Source organism: Vidua macroura, chromosome 6 (genome assembly GCF_024509145.1).
Source record: "Vidua macroura isolate BioBank_ID:100142 chromosome 6, ASM2450914v1, whole genome shotgun sequence".
In the NCBI taxonomy this organism is placed as follows: Eukaryota; Metazoa; Chordata; class Aves; order Passeriformes; family Viduidae; genus Vidua; species Vidua macroura.
Genome location: NC_071576.1, coordinates 38,638,538 through 38,655,390, shown reverse-complemented (window position 1 = coordinate 38,655,390; position 16,853 = coordinate 38,638,538). Strand labels below are relative to the sequence as shown.

At 43.2% G+C, this 16,853-nt stretch overlaps 1 protein-coding gene across 7 annotated transcripts in view; it reads left to right on the top strand.

The window, feature by feature from the left end:
- The first annotated feature begins 1,346 nt into the window (after positions 1–1,346).
- The window catches only part of PHF21A (PHD finger protein 21A), a 124,453-nt gene continuing 108,946 nt past the window's right edge, over positions 1,347–16,853 (top strand). For 5 of the 7 annotated variants that reach the window (XM_053980902.1, XM_053980898.1, XM_053980901.1 and 2 more), the window contains exons 1-3: positions 1,347–1,467; positions 1,607–1,817; positions 2,012–2,361. The gene's annotated coding sequence lies outside the window, so the exon portion shown is untranslated. Of the gene's footprint in view, positions 1,818–2,011; positions 2,362–3,027; positions 3,114–16,853 lie in introns of all 7 variants that reach the window. The other 2 variants (XM_053980896.1, XM_053980897.1) reach the window with 2 other exon arrangements.

Genomic DNA, 16,853 nt, shown 5'->3' with positions numbered 1-16,853 from the left:
ATAAAACTGTGCATTTCTGGCCAATTACGACTTGTCCCCGAGTTACTCATCATGACTGCTTTATGGATTTAGTTTCACAATATAATAAAGAGTTCATCGTGGCTTCCTGAAGCATTTGCAGAGATAACGCAAACACTTTTCTTCACAACTTGTGAGAATTTCGAAGGAATAAAGCGATATAAGAGGCTATTAAAAAAAAAAAAATCCGTTTTGCATTACATTAAATCCCGGTTTTTCGTGAGAGCTCATGGAAATCCCGTGGCGTCCAGAACATGTCCCACTGCTTTTAGCAATGGTACTGAAACAGATGCGAGGTTTTAAGTATTCCTGAGACTCTGGAGACTTTCGGAAGCCAGAGACGCACAGGGGCATGCCTGTAACTTAAACTAGTGTACTGCAGATAAGGAGTGACCCTGCAAGGGCTGGCTGCTGGCGTTCGGGCAGCCCCCAGCAGCTCATTGTGCGGTGGCAGGGAGGCGGCGGGACCGTGCTCCCCGAGCCGCCGGCACAGGCGGGCCCAGAACCGCCCGAGGTACGAGGGAGGGAGCGAGGAGCCCCCGAAGCCCAAGTCACGTATATTTGATTTCCACGCCAACGAGTGCCGCAGAAACGTTCTAATCCATGGCGTGTTAACTTCCCTGCTTTGAACCTGCCCATTAAAGTTTCTGACTCGCCACGGTTGCTTTTTGTTGGTTTCTTCTTCCTTTTTATTTTATTTTATTTTTCTTTCCCCTTTCTGGAGGGGAATTAGAAGAGGAATGGGGAGGGGAAAAAAAAAAAAAAAAAAAAAAAAGCAGAGAAGGCTGATGCGCCGCCGCTCGCACGAAAGCAAATGGCAGCATCGCCCGGCATTGGAGTAGTAAGTTAATAAATAAATAAGCCAAGCCCGCTGCGTGAACAGCGAGGTGGAGGAGGGAACACCCTCCCTTCCTACCCGGCCGCGCGGCGAGCGTGTGCGCTATTCCTTCGAATAACATGGCAGGGCCGGCGATGCGGAGAGGGAGGGAGCGAGAGAGGGCGGCCCTTGGCCCGGGAGAACGGGCCGTGGCGCATCCGCGCCTCATCCACGGGGATGAGGCCGCCGCGCTCCCGCGCTCCCTCCCGCCACCGCCGCCGCTTCCTGCGCGCGCCCCCCGCCCCCCTCCCGCGGCCCTGTTGCATCAACTTCCTGTGCGGAGCCCCTCGCGGCAGGGCCCCGCGCGCCGGCTCCTCCCGCCCGCGCGCGCCCCCCCCTCGCTCTCCGCTTCCTGCGCGCGGCCCCGCGCGCGCACCCGTGCGCCGCCCCCGCCGAGCCCCGCGCAGCCGGGCCGGCCGGGCGGGCGCGGGGAGGGAGGGAGGGAGGGAGGGGTGTGTGTCTGTGTGTCTGTGTGTGCGTGCGTGTGTGTGTCTGTTTGGGGGGGGTCCTCGGCTGACGCGCGGCCGCCCCCGCACTGTTCTCCCCAGACCCCGCGTCCTCACGGCCGCCCGGTGCTGGCAGTGTGGGGCGGTGCGGCCGCTCAGTGCCCCCCGCGGCCGCGGCCGGCGGCGCCGCTGCTCCGGCAGAGTTTGGTGCCCTACTTCACTCTACTTTAGTTTCACTCACTTTACATCCGGGCTTTTTCCCTAGGCAATGGGTGCCGCAGCACAGCCCGTTCCTTAGGCAAAGGGAAATAAATTCGCCGCACCGACACGTCAAGTAGTCCCCCCTCAGGAGAAGCCGCCGAGCCCGCCCTCCTGGTTCCCCCCCTTGCCCTGACCCGGGCCCGGCCGGCGGCGTCCCACCGTTGCAACAGGGAGTGGGGAGCGTGGGCGTGGGCCCGCCGGTCCCCGGTTCCCCGGTGGGTCTCCAGCGGCGGGCCGGGCCGGGCCGGGGCGGACGGGGGCGCGCGCGGCGGCGTGTCGGGAGCGCGCCGCAGGCAGGCAGGCAGGGAGGCCGGCGGCGGAGGGATCCCGGCGAGCGGTGTGCTGCGGCCGGGCCGGGTGAATGGGATTGAAGAAGAGTTCAGCTTCTCGGCTTGTTTTTGTGTTACAGTTTCTCTCCTCCTGCGCCTCTTCGGCTTCGTGCCGCCCTCCCCGCCCGCTCCCTCCTCCCCGCCGCAGGAGGAGCCCCCCGCGGAGAGGGGGAAGGAAAAGGACCCCACAGAGGCGAGAGCGAGCGAAGAGGAGGAGGAGAAGGGAGCAACCTACCATCTTCCACTCCCCGCTTAGCTTAAAGAAAGTGAGAGGAGAGAGAGAGAGGCGCCCAGAAGAGGGGGACAGGGAGGCCCAGAGGAGCGGCGGCGCCGGCACCCTCCCCCTATGAAGAAGAGTCCTCCCCCTCAGAGAGAGGTCCTGCCAGGGGGACCCCGGCCGGCCCGCAGCAGCACCGCCGCCGCCAGCAGGGTGTAGTATCCCACCTTTCGGATTCGCCTCCTCCTCCTCTTCCTCCCTGCCCCCCCCCCCCCCCGCCCCCCGGGCGCCGTCCCCCCCTCTCCCCCCCGCGCCCCCCGGGATGGCGCCGACGCTCCCCGCACTCTCCGGCCAACTTGGCGATGAGGAGCAGCAACTTCGCCGCGGCCCCCGGCCCCTCCCTCGGGGGGGTGGCGGGGAATAGCGGAGCGTCCCGGGGCGGCCCCCCGGCCTCCCCGGCAGAAGTTTGCGAGCGGGAGCGGGAGAGGTGGAGGAGGGTGACACTTGGGGTAAAAGGAGGAGGTGACACATTGGGGTTGGGGGGAGGAGCAGGGGAAGGAGATGACACATTGCACTGGGGATGGGGTGGGGGAGGGAGGCTTATCCCCTCCCCTCCGGTTTCCTTCAGGATGATTATTTCCAGGCCCTTTTCTCTCGGTCGGGTCCTTCGCCGCGATGCTGTCGGGGAAGTTTTATTATTATCTGGGAAATGATGCCGCTCACGGTGATGGATAATTCGTAGTAAATCCGCTGCTGCGGCTTTTCTTTTTTTTTTTTTTTTTTTTTTTTTTTTTTTTCCCTTTCTTTTTTTTTTTTTTTTTTTTTTTTTTTTTTTTTCGCTTCCCTCCTTCCTTTCATTCGTCTTTGTGGCCCGAGCAGCGCCGGGAAAATTCCGTTTCTTCAGCAACTTGTTATTCCGGAGCCGGGCCTGCTCCCCTCGCCCTGGGGCTGCCCTTCCCGCACAGGTACGGGGCCGGGGGTGCCCACGCCTGCCCCAGCACTGGGCACGGACACTTCTTTATTTTGGTTTCTTTCCCTCCCTCCTGCGCCCGTGTAGGTGGAGTGGGGCTCTATGTGGGACTCTGCCATTTGGTGTAGTCCTCTTATGCATGTTCCTTTCCTTTCTTCACTTGCCTTCCTGCAGGATTTTTTCTTTTTTTCTTTTTGTGGTGGTGTGTGTTTTGTTTTTTCCTATTCTTTATTATTCCATGCTTCACTGTCGGTAGAGCTTTCTTCTCAACCACCTCTGCAGTTTGGTGGGTGCTGATGGTTTAGTATGCTGAGGTTTTTTTGGTGAATCAGTATTTTATTAATGCATGGAGCGCTTCATTCAACTTCTTCTCAAGTGTCAAAAAATAAGGCTATGAACAGATGTGTTTCAATATGGAGAAATTTCCAAGTTCCTAATTCTTGGGGGTGGAGGAAAGAGTGCCATTGGAGAGTGGCTTTTGTTTTCGATTGGTGAACAAATGTCATCACATTTCAGTCACGTGCTGTAATATTCTTTGTTCAGCTATCAAACTATGATATCTGCTACACCTGTTCCCACTTTTTAATTGTAAGTAACGGTGATTGCCTGCAAATATTTTAATTGCAGATAGGAGCACTTTTTCCCTTTCTCTCCCCCTTCTATCCTCTTGGATATTTGGGCCCAAGCACTGAGCTTGACAATGAACTTTTGTTCACTGTGGAGACTGCATGTAAAAAGGTCCCACTGGGGGTAATAACGTGCGTGTCACGAGAAAGTTCTGTCCTATGATGTACGGTGGGTCTGAGCATGGAGAAATCAGGTGGGGATGTGCACTCTGTAATGGCAGGGCTTGAGGAGGCAGGCTTCTTTGGGCCAGGCAAATTTTCTTGTGCTGTTGCTTGTTATCAGGTTAAAGGATAGATACTCCTATACACCCATATGTGTAGATAGAAGCATCTTTTTTTGTTTAGCTGTAGGTTTTCAGGTATCAGAAATAAAATGGATTTTGGCTGTCTGTTTACTCTTTTTTTTTTTTTTTTATCTCCCTTCCCCCCCCCCCCCCGCCCCTTTTTCTCATTGTGCTCACTTCTAACAATGAAGACACCTGCTTAGTTTCAGTTTTGTAACTTGGCTTCCTCTGGCCTTCCTGTGATTTCCCAGAGTTAGCCGGTGATGCTAGACCTGCTACATAGCAGGGGAATTTCTAACTTTGATAAAGGGAGGCTTATTTTGAGGCTTCATTTGTGAAAAAAAATGACATGTGTTTCAATGCCTTGTTTAAAAAAAGCCCTTAAAATTCTAAAATTCATTACTTCTACCAGGTTAACATGTAACAGCAGAACTTTAATATTGAACTTGTTAGTTATTGTGTATAATACAACTTTATAGCTTTTAAATAGTGACATTAAATTACTACTGAGAACAGGATCTTAAAGAAATAAAAAAAATAGCATAACTACCCATATTGGTTAATTATCATATCTTAGGAGAAAGATCACAGTCTTTGGAAATTTTGTTTATATCTGTGCATGCTTCATGATAGCTAAATGAAACTTTCTTTGGGGGCATTTTTAATGTTGATTTCTAGAAAGGAATTCTGTAGCTCACTAAATGAAACTTTAAAACTGTATTTAAAAAAATAGATGATGAGATTCTCAAATGTTTTTAAAACTTTCAACTTCACTATGGTAGAGAGATTATTTTATGATAGTTATATCAGCTAGGGGTTTGAGCTGATACAGAGGGATTGTGGAGCAGTCTCTCTATCCGTTCATTTCAGGTTGTACAGTAGTGTGTATAGAGTATCTCTTCAAGGTCTTAAGAGACCCATTGTCTAGCAGAAGGTAGGTGCTTGCTCACTGGGAGCACTTGCCACCAGATGGATGTCAGCTATGTCATATCCCAAGATTTCAGCCTTAGTGACCTGAGCAACAAGAAATTTGGAGTGGATCCCATTATGGGTTTTGGTGATTTTTCATTTAACTAGCGAAGCTAACATGTTGTGTAATTCAAAATGTTATGTGGAGGAGTCTTTGTTATTAATAATTTTTTTGCCATTAGTGTTTTTAAGATTTTTACCTGAAAATTTTCAATCTTTACTCTCCTCTATGTGCATCCTAGTTTTGTTGATGGAAGCAGGCATTTGAAAGTTGTTTTCTTCCTTTAGGGAAAATATAAAAACTTTCTTTCAAAGAACTTAAAAAAAGTAAAAGTAGGAAATGAAAACTTAGGCTGTTTAGAAAAACGTGCTATTGTGTTTCCCAGGTTCAATAGTGAGATCTCCACTTTAGGTTTTGTAAAGCTATCTCTTCACTGTAGGCTACTCAGCTATTCAGCTTCAGGTGTGTTTCAAATATTGGTCCTAACTATTTCTTATTCCAACTTTACTTTTTTTTTAGAGATGAGGTTTTGTGTGTGCCTATTAAACTTCACTGTAAAAATTATGATTAAAAAAAATTAAAAGTATCTTGGTGTGGATCCTTACAAAGGACACAATTTTCATGGACTTCTTCTAGAAAATAAGATATATTTTATTGACTCCCTAAAAAGTTGTGTAATTCTGTGTGCAGTTGAAAAGCTTTGATAGTGAACCTGACTATCACTTGTGTTGTTCATGCAGTTTGTTTATAATGAATACATTGTAACTGTTCAGTTCCTTTATCCTTTTTCTCAGAGCCATGAAGAATTTTATTTGGTCAAATGAATTGATACTACTGGAAATTGTTTGCAATGGAGATTTCTCTTTTATTTTAGTCCAGTTTGAGGGAACCTGAATGGACTATCTTATTTCATGCGTTATTGGCATTTTTCACGGGTACCAGAAACTTGAGGTGAAAGTCATGTGAGAAACGTGTTGGTGACCCTAACCTTTTTACTGTTGTTTCGGGTTTGCTGGTTTTACTTGTTTAAAATATTAAATATAAGAAAGAACTTAATGGAGTGATAGAACTTTGCTTTTTGGAGGGCCATCTCACGGAGATGTGAGCTGTAAAGCATCTCCTTCAGGAGAGGCTTCTTGTGTAAAAGGGGCAGTGCTAAAAACCTATTATTAAGCTTCTAATAATATTTCTTCACTGTCCCCTTCACCCTTTATGCTCGCAACTGTGCAGTCACACGTGTAGCTATATACTAGAAGTGTAAGACTCTACAAAAGGCCTGGCTCCTGTATGTTCGTGAATCGCCCTTGTTCGATTACTCTGTGCCAGAAAGTAGCTCACATCCTGTTTCTGATGTGTTTTAACAGCACAAAGTCTTTTTAGGAACAAACCATATAGTGGAAAGGTGGGGCAGGACACAGAAGGGTTTTGAGATGTCTGCGGAATGCAAAGGCCTGGTACTTACTTCTGTACCCTGTAATTAGAGGGTACAGAAAGATAGTTTTTATAGGTATCTTACAGTAATATTTCATGTTCAGTATAGCACAAAGCTAGTGTCTGCCTTGTCCTGGTGGTGGAGACATGCATTATGCAGGCAAAAAAAAAAAAAAAAATTACATTTACTGCTGGGGTGGGGGGCAACTTGGTATTTTCTCATTTTCTTTTTATTTTTTGCCTTATGGCACATAGAGTCCCATTAAAAAACTAAAATGCAGCTGCTTTGTTTCTTTCATTAGTTTTTATTTATGGCTCCTGCACTTTACAGAGTTCCTCTCTGGATTGAAATTGTTCAAGTATGATTTAAAGTTTTTGATTCTGCTTTTGTTATGTCAAAACTTCACAAAAGTGAAGTGTAGATCATAGAAAGGCTGTAAAATATACAGAAACCTAAGGAGTTTTAAAAAAGTACTTAGTGCTGAGGAAAGATGCACTTACATTGTAATCAGACTTTGCAGTTAGAATCACCCGTCCCCAAAATAATTTTCTTAGCTGTAGAAAGTTCTAACAGGTCCCTTCCTTTAATCTTCCTTGCCTACTGTCCTAACAAAGCCCCAGCTTTGCCACAGAATCTTTTGTTTTAATACTTTGATCATTCCAGGTTTTTGAGGAAAAATGTGCTGCATGATACAGGCATATCTACAGCATTATTTTCTGGTGTATTGTTTACACCAGTTTAATATCTCTGTTGAAATTATCAAGTTCCCTGTGCCTTAAAAGCTCTTTGCTTAGATGGTTTGACCTATTATTTGTTCCCTCTTGCCTGAGATTTCTTGTTTGCTGTCATTACAAATGCTCACTCTTTTGATTAGAGCCTGTATGCTCAGAGCATGCTTTGAAAAACCGCACACTACAAAACAAACACGCTGCCTCCACCCCCCAGACCCCAGCCCAAGCCCAATATTTGTTGTTACTGGTGGGAATGCATCTAGAAGTGGTACAGGAGCAGTGAGGCTCTGCTTCCTGTGAGCTCTGTTCTAGGCCACATTCATACAGCTTCTATGCATTTTTAATGTCCGAGTTCTTAAAATGTGTTTTGTGTGCTTTGTGATTCTGCCCTTCTACCTGACAGTACTGCGCTTGTAGGACAAGAGACAAAGTTCACTTGGTACAGAAGTTGTGTCACCTGCCTCTGAAGTGAGGGACTCTACCTTTGCACGTGTAATTAAAAGTACGCTTTGAAAATGTAGCTGGTGTGTTTCTTAAATTGCAGTATGGACGTGTGAGCAGTTAAACCAAATGAGGGCAGATTTGAGCCTGTGACTCTAAGGTGGCCTGTGAGACAACTCTAGCAGAGCAGCCAAGCTTACGGGTGGTTCAGCTCCCTTGTTTCTCCGTATGAAATACAAGCTGTCAGTATGAAAGGGAGAAGGAACATTGATTCCTTCCCCTTTTCCACTTCAACCTTGCAGATCCAAGTTAACTGTATGGATCCCAAAGGCAGCATAGTTGCAAACAGTTAATTGAAGAGATCAAGTGGTATCCTATTGAAGCTTTAAATTGTTTTAACAAAACTTCTGAGTAATCGCAATAATTATTTTCTGATAAGCTGACTGATAGTAACTATGGCAACAGCTGTCTGGCCTACGGACAGCATTGCTGTATTGACAAAACCTTTAGATGCTCCTGAGGCCTCTTGCCTCTGTAGGGAAATGCATCAGGATGACTTTCAGGTGACTGAAGCATCACCATTTCTTTCTCTTGCAGTGGGATGCTGTCTTTCTCTTGGCCCAGCCTTTTCCTTTTGCATGGTCCTTTTTCTTTTGCATGTTTCTGCAGGTGCGGCCTGCTAGCCTGGAAATGCTGCAAAGACTGTCTCGTACTACAAGGACTAGGGAAGCATATAAGTTCTTAGATGGAATTTTATATGCATATTATGTTTTTTAATTGTTTTAATAATAATAATCCAGAGTTCAGGGAAGCGGGAGGGGGGAAAAAAAGGAGGACTTTTAAATTTTGTTCCCTGGTTGTTTCCTTCCTCGATTAAAACCTTCTTAGAACAGACTGGTAGGGGGAGCTGCCATTCCCTTTACTGAAGTACAGCGTATTCCTCTCTGAGGCCTACGCTGAGACACAGCTATTTAATTTTCAGCTAAGAGCCATTTCTTTTCAGAAGAGAGAGGCAAACCCCTGCTTCAGCACATTGTAGAAATGGAGGAGGAGAGCAATTTGTTTCCAGATAACTGAATTCTGGACAGGGAGCATATGCCCCTCACCAAACATCCTTTTCCTATTGCTATTTGGAAGAGTACTCTTTAATGTTATTAAATGTAGCAGTCTTGGGAGGGAAACCCCATGAATTCTTGTTGCACTTCGGTAAAAGATGTTGAAAAGCTACAGCAAACTGTGCATGTTTAAAAGTAGCCCAACTGCTGTTCTATGAGGACTCTTGGTTAGCTGATGTTTATTTCTGCAGAAATCTTTGGCCTCTTAACTACAACACATGAGAAATGGCTATCGATCCAGCTTACCTGACGTTTACCAGCAGCAGACTCCCTGTTCGGGGTGTGTGTGTTGTTTACAGGACTGTGGAAGTGTGCAATATGGCCTACATCTGGTCTCATCTTGAGTAGGAATGTGCTCGTGGAAACTACAGGCCCCAGTGTGCAGTGCTGTGTTTTTATTGCAATGGCTTGCCAGGATTGTGCTATCCTAAGGCATCCTGGGACCTGTAGTTTTCTTGAGCAGAAGTTGGGGATTTGGAGTGAAGAGCGCAAGATGCTATCATATTCTAGAAACGCAGTCCTCAATACCTTTTCCAGTTCTTGTTGGTCAGCTTAAGCCTGTGCAGCAGTCAGCTATTTTTGTTTACAAGTCAAAAATGGTTTATAGTTGCATAATATGTTTAGAGAAAATCAGTCCATGAAGGAAGTCTTCCAACTGCTTATGTGTTTTTGTACAAAGAATATATTAACTGTATTCACTTTATCTGTGATTGCAAGTATCTTATTTGATATTCTGGGGATTTTTAATCTTTCAGAGCAATGTTATGGATGGAAACATTTGGGAGAAGGGGATTTCTGTTACTGGCAGTATGGCAGCCCTGTTGTCCTTTCCCAGTTGCTGGAAGGACAGTGGGTCACAGTGGATTTCTTTTCACACAGTGAAAGAGAGTTTTAACAGCATTTTTAACTGATGATAACTCGTTTCTCTGCTGTGTTTCTTGAGAGTGAGTGATGATATAGCTGCCTTATGCATCAGAGCAGGGGACCCAATTTATGTTCATGCTGTGGGGGCTAGTGACTCCATTGCTGATTCCCAAGGGGACGCAGAGTCACAAACACAGGTACTGGCAGGTGCCACCAGAAGCAGAACACATCTGGCAGTTTTTGTCAGGTGTGTTTAGTGCTGATTGCTGTGCTTGAACTCATGTCAGACTCACATCAAAGAATGTGAAGTGTTTCTGAAGTAAGTATAGAGGAATAGTAACTTTTCAGAATACTTTATTTATATCTGTAGGAATTGTGTATTTTCACACAACACTCTCAGTCAGATTTGCCAAAGTTAAAATGGACCTTAAGTTGATTTTGGTTGTTCATCCAGCAACAAGTTTAATATTTGCTGTAATCTGGTGTGCCTTGATTTGGATAGTGAAGTTCATTTTCAATTGAGCAAACACTTAACCTTAACTGATCCCCGTCAATTCCTTTGTTCTTCGGTTTGTATGAGATGTTAATATAAAAAGGCTTGTATTTAAGTGTCAGACAATATCAAATACACTTTGTTTTTATGTTTTTGGAGAAATTAATTAGAGCTCCAGTCTTGCAAGAAGTCATGTTATTTAATAGTAAGTCCGGCAGAGGTTAGAGAGAATAGCTGAATGCCTGAAATCAGAATCTATATAAGTAGCAGCAGTGTTGCTGACACTGTTTAAAACTGATACAAAAAGGTGAAGAGATTAGTCTAAAACCTTACAGGTTCTGTAATTGTAAAAGACTTGATAAACAGTTATATAGTTTTCTTTTAGTGTTCCCAGCCCCTTGACAGCCCATGTGGAGCAAATTGCTGACAGGACAGGCACTTAGCTGAAATAGTTACTATTAGTATCTTGACATGATTAGAAAGGCTGACATTGTTCCTATGCAAGGATGAAATTCCCGTTCATTGGCTGATTAGTCCTATACAACAGGCAAGACGAGAAACCATGATAAATCCATATGTAGTGGAAAGATGACGTCTCTTGTCCTTCAAGGACGTTTTACCTTCTGTAGAGAGCCTGCAACAGTGCCCTTTGTAATGCTGCTGTATCAGGGTTTCCTAGATAAGGAAAGTGAGAAGTAGGGATGTACAAAAGGGTTTGATGCACAGTTGTAAAGAAAAACTTCTTTAAGTACTTCTTATCTCATAAGAACAAATCTGTCCTCATCTGTGAAGAAATTGTGGCCCTGCTCAAGCCAATGTGAAACTTCAGTTGAATTGAGAGTACCAGGATTTTTTCCTCCCAAAATGTAGTTTTAGGTGGATTTTGCAGGCCTGAAGCTCTGGACAAAATTTGAAGAATCTGGCACCTGTTTAAGAGGCTGCTGGTGATCCCTGGGGGATCTCACTTTGGGTACTTTGTCTCCTAGCGTCTTTGCTATGCCTTTAAAAAGTGGTTAATATTGAGCTCTTGTAATGCTTTGTAAGGACTTGGAATCTATTTATTCAGGGCTTTTACTTAATTTGTTAGCGCAACAAAATTTTGCATGAAAGTCAGAAATTAGTCCATGATGTGTCCAAGGAATACTTTCTATTCTATCCCTCTTGCTAGTGTGACATTGAGATATTTGGTCTGAAATTTGAATAACCTGACTTGTGATGGACTTAAAAAAAATTAAGCCAAAACAATTAAAAGCACAATAAAAATCCAACACCCTAACCTCACTTTTTCATAACTATAAAAGGACTACAGTGGCCTATATTACTAATAATTAAGGTTTTTTGTAATTTGCATCTAGCTGGAGCTCCAGATACCACTTCACTGATGCTTAGCTTGCAGTAATTGTCTCTGATAAGCATCTTCATCATGTAAATCTATTGTGTGTAGCATGAATTTGCTGTATTAAGGATGCTTTTTCAGTGACCCCAAATGGAAAGGATGTGGCTACCTGAGCTTCCCTTTTTACCCTTTCAGAGAGTACATTCTGGTCAGAAATAAATTGGGAAGCACTAGCCAGGTTTGTGCTGTTTCTGAATGCCAGGTACCTGCCCTTGAGTCAACTGCAGTTCTTCTCCCAAGGGGGAAACCCACCACACCATAGCTCTTATTTTGCCATCTTAGAGAATTGTGCTGAAGTCAGTGGATTTGTCACTATGAAATTTGTTTCAGAATCAGCCTTAGTTTCCACTTTCTACCTGCAATTTGGTGTATTTCACCTGCTCTACTTTCTTTTGAATGTCAGTCTCTGAAATAAACATGGAAATACCCTCCCTTCCCATAATTCTTATCCATGTGTGGCAGTTTCTTCTTGCCATAAGACTTAATGTCTTCTTCCACCTTACTTCTTGCAGGAATTACATTTGGATGCCTTGCTCTTGAGGAAGAACTTGTATAGTGTTTAGTGTAATGAAATGTTTTTTTTCTGTGGTGGACTGCTTTCTTTGCAGTCAGTCCAAACCTGGTAGTGTTGGCCAAGGAGATGCAGGCGCAGGGTTAGAGCTCTATTATGGTAACAGTATCTTCTCAGCTGCAGAGTCCATGAGTTGGGCGTAGGTCAGTGACACTGTGAATAGCTGCCTCAGGTTGTATTGCACTGACATTGTCATTGCTACACAATTGCGTGAGCAAAAATGCTGATTTTAGGTTTGCTCCTTCCTGAAGTAAGATAAAATTGTATGATTCCTCACCATTTGGTACCTTCTTTCTGGCTCCCTTTTGCTAACTTTATCTACACTTCTGTACTTATGATTGTTTTTGTTTAAAAATGCTGGTTTTTCCTTATATTAAATTTATTGTTAATATATTAGGTGATTTCATGATCATATATATAGATCATCTCACTCTAACTCACTTGAAAGCTTAAACTAAGGAAGGGCAGAAGTATCTGTTAAATCCCTTGTGTGTAGAAAGTTGTGTGTAGAAAGTACTATACATTAGACATGCCAGTACTTTTCTCTGAGGTAAACCAGAAGATCTTGCATAAATGGAGTTAAATACTATCTGCATATTTTTAAACATATTTTTCCATATTCCCACATATGCAGGATGCATTTTAATCCTCTACCTATGACACCTCTTTGGTATTCCAATAGGCAGCAAGACTCATATGGGTTTCTTGGGGATCAGAAGTTGCATTAGAAGGGGACTTAAAATTATACAGTAAAAGTTCTTGTATATTTCTAGTCCTCATGGCTTCCACCACCACCTCTTCTCCCCCCCACTGGATAATAACCAGAGTTTAAATTGATAGGAACTGTGATTTTTCTCAAAGACATTATAAAAAGGAAAAAAAACCCTAAAACCACAACAACCCTGTTCTTGAAATGGTAAGGAGAGGAATATGTAAGGACAAAGTAATGAGAGGAATGCATGAGAATTTGTGTGTATGTGCCTGTGTGTAGAGAGATGTGTTTAAACATCTTTTGTAGTACAACAATAGGATCATTAAAAATCTAGGCATTATTTTTTAAGCAAAACAATATGTTTAAAGAGTAACTTTGCAAAGCAGTCACCATAATGATGGGCACTGCAGTGATATCATAGTAGTGTGAGTGTTGCTCTTGATACAACCACATATCAGCATATACAAATGCATACTGGTATATGCAGTACTAGTTTAGTGCCCCTCACTCTTTTCTCTCATCTCAGTCTCTGCTGTTGTGATAAGTCTTCCTGCCACGGGGTGGTTTGCTCCATCTTCTAGGACAATGTTGGTGTAGGACTGTTGTATACATGGAATCAGTGGATCCCAGGAGAGCAGGAGAAAATTGTGATGATGTTGGTGTGAGGGGATGTGAAGGAGTGGCCCTCAGCAGCATGTTACTGCCTTCTCTGGGTGAAGCACTCGGGCCCCTTGGGAATAAAAATAATTGGCTGCCACAACAGCCTTCTTAAAACTGCCAATCCTTTTGTTCAGAAAGTGCAGCCATACCATGCTCCATGATACCTTTCACTCTCTGTCAGCATTGTGAAGGTTGAAACTTATATGCCTTTCAATTGTTTATAGTAGCCAATAAATTAGATAAACCTACAGTTTATTTTCCAACTTTAAGTAAACAATCAGTTAAAAATCTGTGGCAATCAGTGTGAGTAAAACTGTTTTGGACACTTAGTTTTCTTGTAGCTGAAGTCTACTTCCATTGTACAGCAGTCTTGCACTTTTCTTCCATTAAATGCTAATTGTATGCTTATGTGATTCCATATTAAATTGGCCCAGTGATTCAGTGTTATGTTTGTAACCTAGTGTGTAAATCTTTTAACGTGTATTGAATAATCATGGTTTTGTGAAGAAAGGAACCATGAAGTGCATGGTTACTTGAATTCTTCCTTTCAGATTAGTGACTACCATCAGTACTCCCACATGTGTGAATGTGACTACCCCACCTACAAATACCATTCTCCAGATGCTACAGTAGCCATTTGTTTTGAAAGAAGAAAAAAAAGTCTTTTAGGGGGTAAGGAGGGAGAATATAATAAAAGGGGAAGGAAAGACAGTATTTGAGATTGATACCTGTGTACTGGGAGCAGTGAGAATGCCAGCTGACTGATATGTAGGGGAAGGAAGATCAGAGCACATCAATGTAATAATTTTGGAGTGCTTCCTGTTGACTTGTTAATACAACATGAAATTTAGCCCAGGCAATCTGCTGTTGTGAATCAGCATAGTTTATTCATTGGAGTATAGGTGTGCTTGTTATTATTCAAGAATCTGCTCTCTTAAAAGATAACAGGTCAGTCTGCTAAGTAGCATTATTCCCATGTTTGGATTAGAAACTGAGGTAGCGAGAGAAATTGATTTATTCTGCATTGCAGTAATTTTATTGAAGACCTTAAACTAGGAAGGGAGGCCTTCCCTTGTGTGTTTAATCCAGAAAACCCTCGGCTTCATTCATATCCTTAATGTTGCTATATTGTAAACAAAAGTGAGCCTAAAATGGATACACTGATTAAGTATGGGTGGTGTACAAATAGGTAGTGTTGTCCCAATGGAGGTGAGATTCTTGTAAAACTGGTTGTACAAAATAAATAGGCTACTTTTTTTTTTTTTTTTCTTTATAAAGTGCTGGATGTATTTTTTAGGTTATCTTGGGTTGAAGGAAAAGTAAAGGCTTGAATGGGAATGGAAGACCTTCTGATACGTGGGGAGATAATGATAAATATGAATTTGAAATCCAGTAAAATCTGAGTTGCATGGGTAAGCATTGGTGAAAAGAAACAGTCCTAAGTTCTGCAGAATATGAAAAAAAGGGAAGAAAGATGGTGGTAGTAGTTGTTGCTGTTGAAATTTTTTTTGTCTTTAGGTCTCTTTCTAGCTTTCTAGCCTTCTAGCTCTGTTGCAATGTATCAATACAAGAAATTGCATGTTATCATGTAGGTATAATTGTTTCTAAAACATCTCCCGAATGTACTTTGTCTGTGTCCTGCGTATGAATGAGGTACCAGTAGCTTTACTGCATACCATCACTGTTTCTGTGCCATACTTCAAGTTTGGTACAAAGGATTTTACAGGTCTAGTTGGGTGGAATGGTTCAGTGCACAGCAAAAGTAACACTGAGTAATGAGTGTCGTCAGTGCTGAAGTCTTAACCGCTTGTTAAAACTATTTTGTGTACAGCTTATGTGTGCAGAATTCTTCAGTCCTCCCAAGTGAGTACTGCTCAGGGACAGATATCTTGTTCTTTTTACAAATGCTTCTTCCAAGTGAAAAATCAGCAGAGTTGGCAATACTCAAGTTTCTGCATCTGTCACACCTGGCTGGTCCAGTGTTGCTTCCACTATCTCTTAGTGCTGCATAATAAGGGACCTTTGTTCCAATGCAAACATGAAAAGTATGACTCCTTTTTTGTTATATGCCTCACTGTTTATTGTAAATGGCTCACTTAAAACTGTGAGTCTCATGCTTAGAACCCCATGTCTGTGACTACCCATGTTGTTAAGCTCTTGGGCTCTGGTGGGATGTTGAATCATGATCATTTAAATGCATATGTCTTGTTCTGGAGTATCTCCAGCCATAGCCCTTAGTGTCACTGCTGGTGATCTTCACTGGTGTCTTAGAGTATTTGTGGAGTACAGAAACTTTGGCATGTGCTCCTCTCATGTTTCATTAAGAGTTGTTCATGTTTTGAGACTGCTTCTGCATAAGCCTGGAGTTGTCTTTCATCAGTAAGCTGGGTTAGTACAGTGTCTTTACTGAACTATTTGTATGTTGTGACATCTCTACTCTGTAACTGTGGAGACAGCTTCAAGGCCAAACATGAGACAGCTTAAGTAACCACTACGTCTCATACTCCACAGTGTGACTTCTGTGAAGTAGAATTCTTGTTTTGGTCATGTCTTGATTTATAGATGGGCGTAATGAAATTTTGGAGAGTATCTTGTGTTAACAATTCAGTGATTGGTGTGCTTCTGTTCATGTGCAATCAGTCCTGCATACATCACCACTGCTTAATAAAATGTTTGTAAAATAAATTTCAGGGCAGGGTATATTGCCTTGGCATTAAAGGCCTGAGATCCAAAGAGACATTGTTGGCTGGCACTGCATTCCTCAGAGAGAAGACTTTCAATTCTTGTTCTTTGTATTGCAAAAGAAAGCAGTTTTGCTTTGTGTGGAAGTGTCATGGAAATGTAAAGTATGCAGTTCATGAAAACTGTATTGCACTGAGATCAGCCTTCATTATCACTAGGACAAAAGCTTGGAATTGCAGGCAAATGTGTATAAATCTGGAGATATCTGTACAGTTTTCCAGTTGGTCCTCCATCTCTGTGCAACCTAATGTATGAGAAGGGAGGAAGAGGAATCAAAATACCTTTACTTTGGAATGTATGGACTCAATGGAGTTTTCCTGTGTAGTAGTTGAAGAAGTATCATTAGATATGAGGGAAGAGCAGAAACTCACCTTGAACTTGAGAGCAAGAGGATAAGCATTTGTTTTTTATTGGGAGCAAAAAATGTGAATGAGATTTAAGAGGAACTGTTGGGAGTACGCTAGAAGTTACTCTTAATGAAACATGGAGCACTTGAGAAGAAAACTTTCCAACTTATATATCAGGAAGACAAACTATGCATGTCTGATGGATTTGCTGGTGGGATGGAGAAGAGAGAAATGCTGGCCCATGGATGATTAACGGAAGTACTGAAGCATGAATAAACTCAGTACACACGCATGATTATATCTTCCTGTGTTTCTCTCAGAGATACCAACAAATTCAACCTGAAACATTGA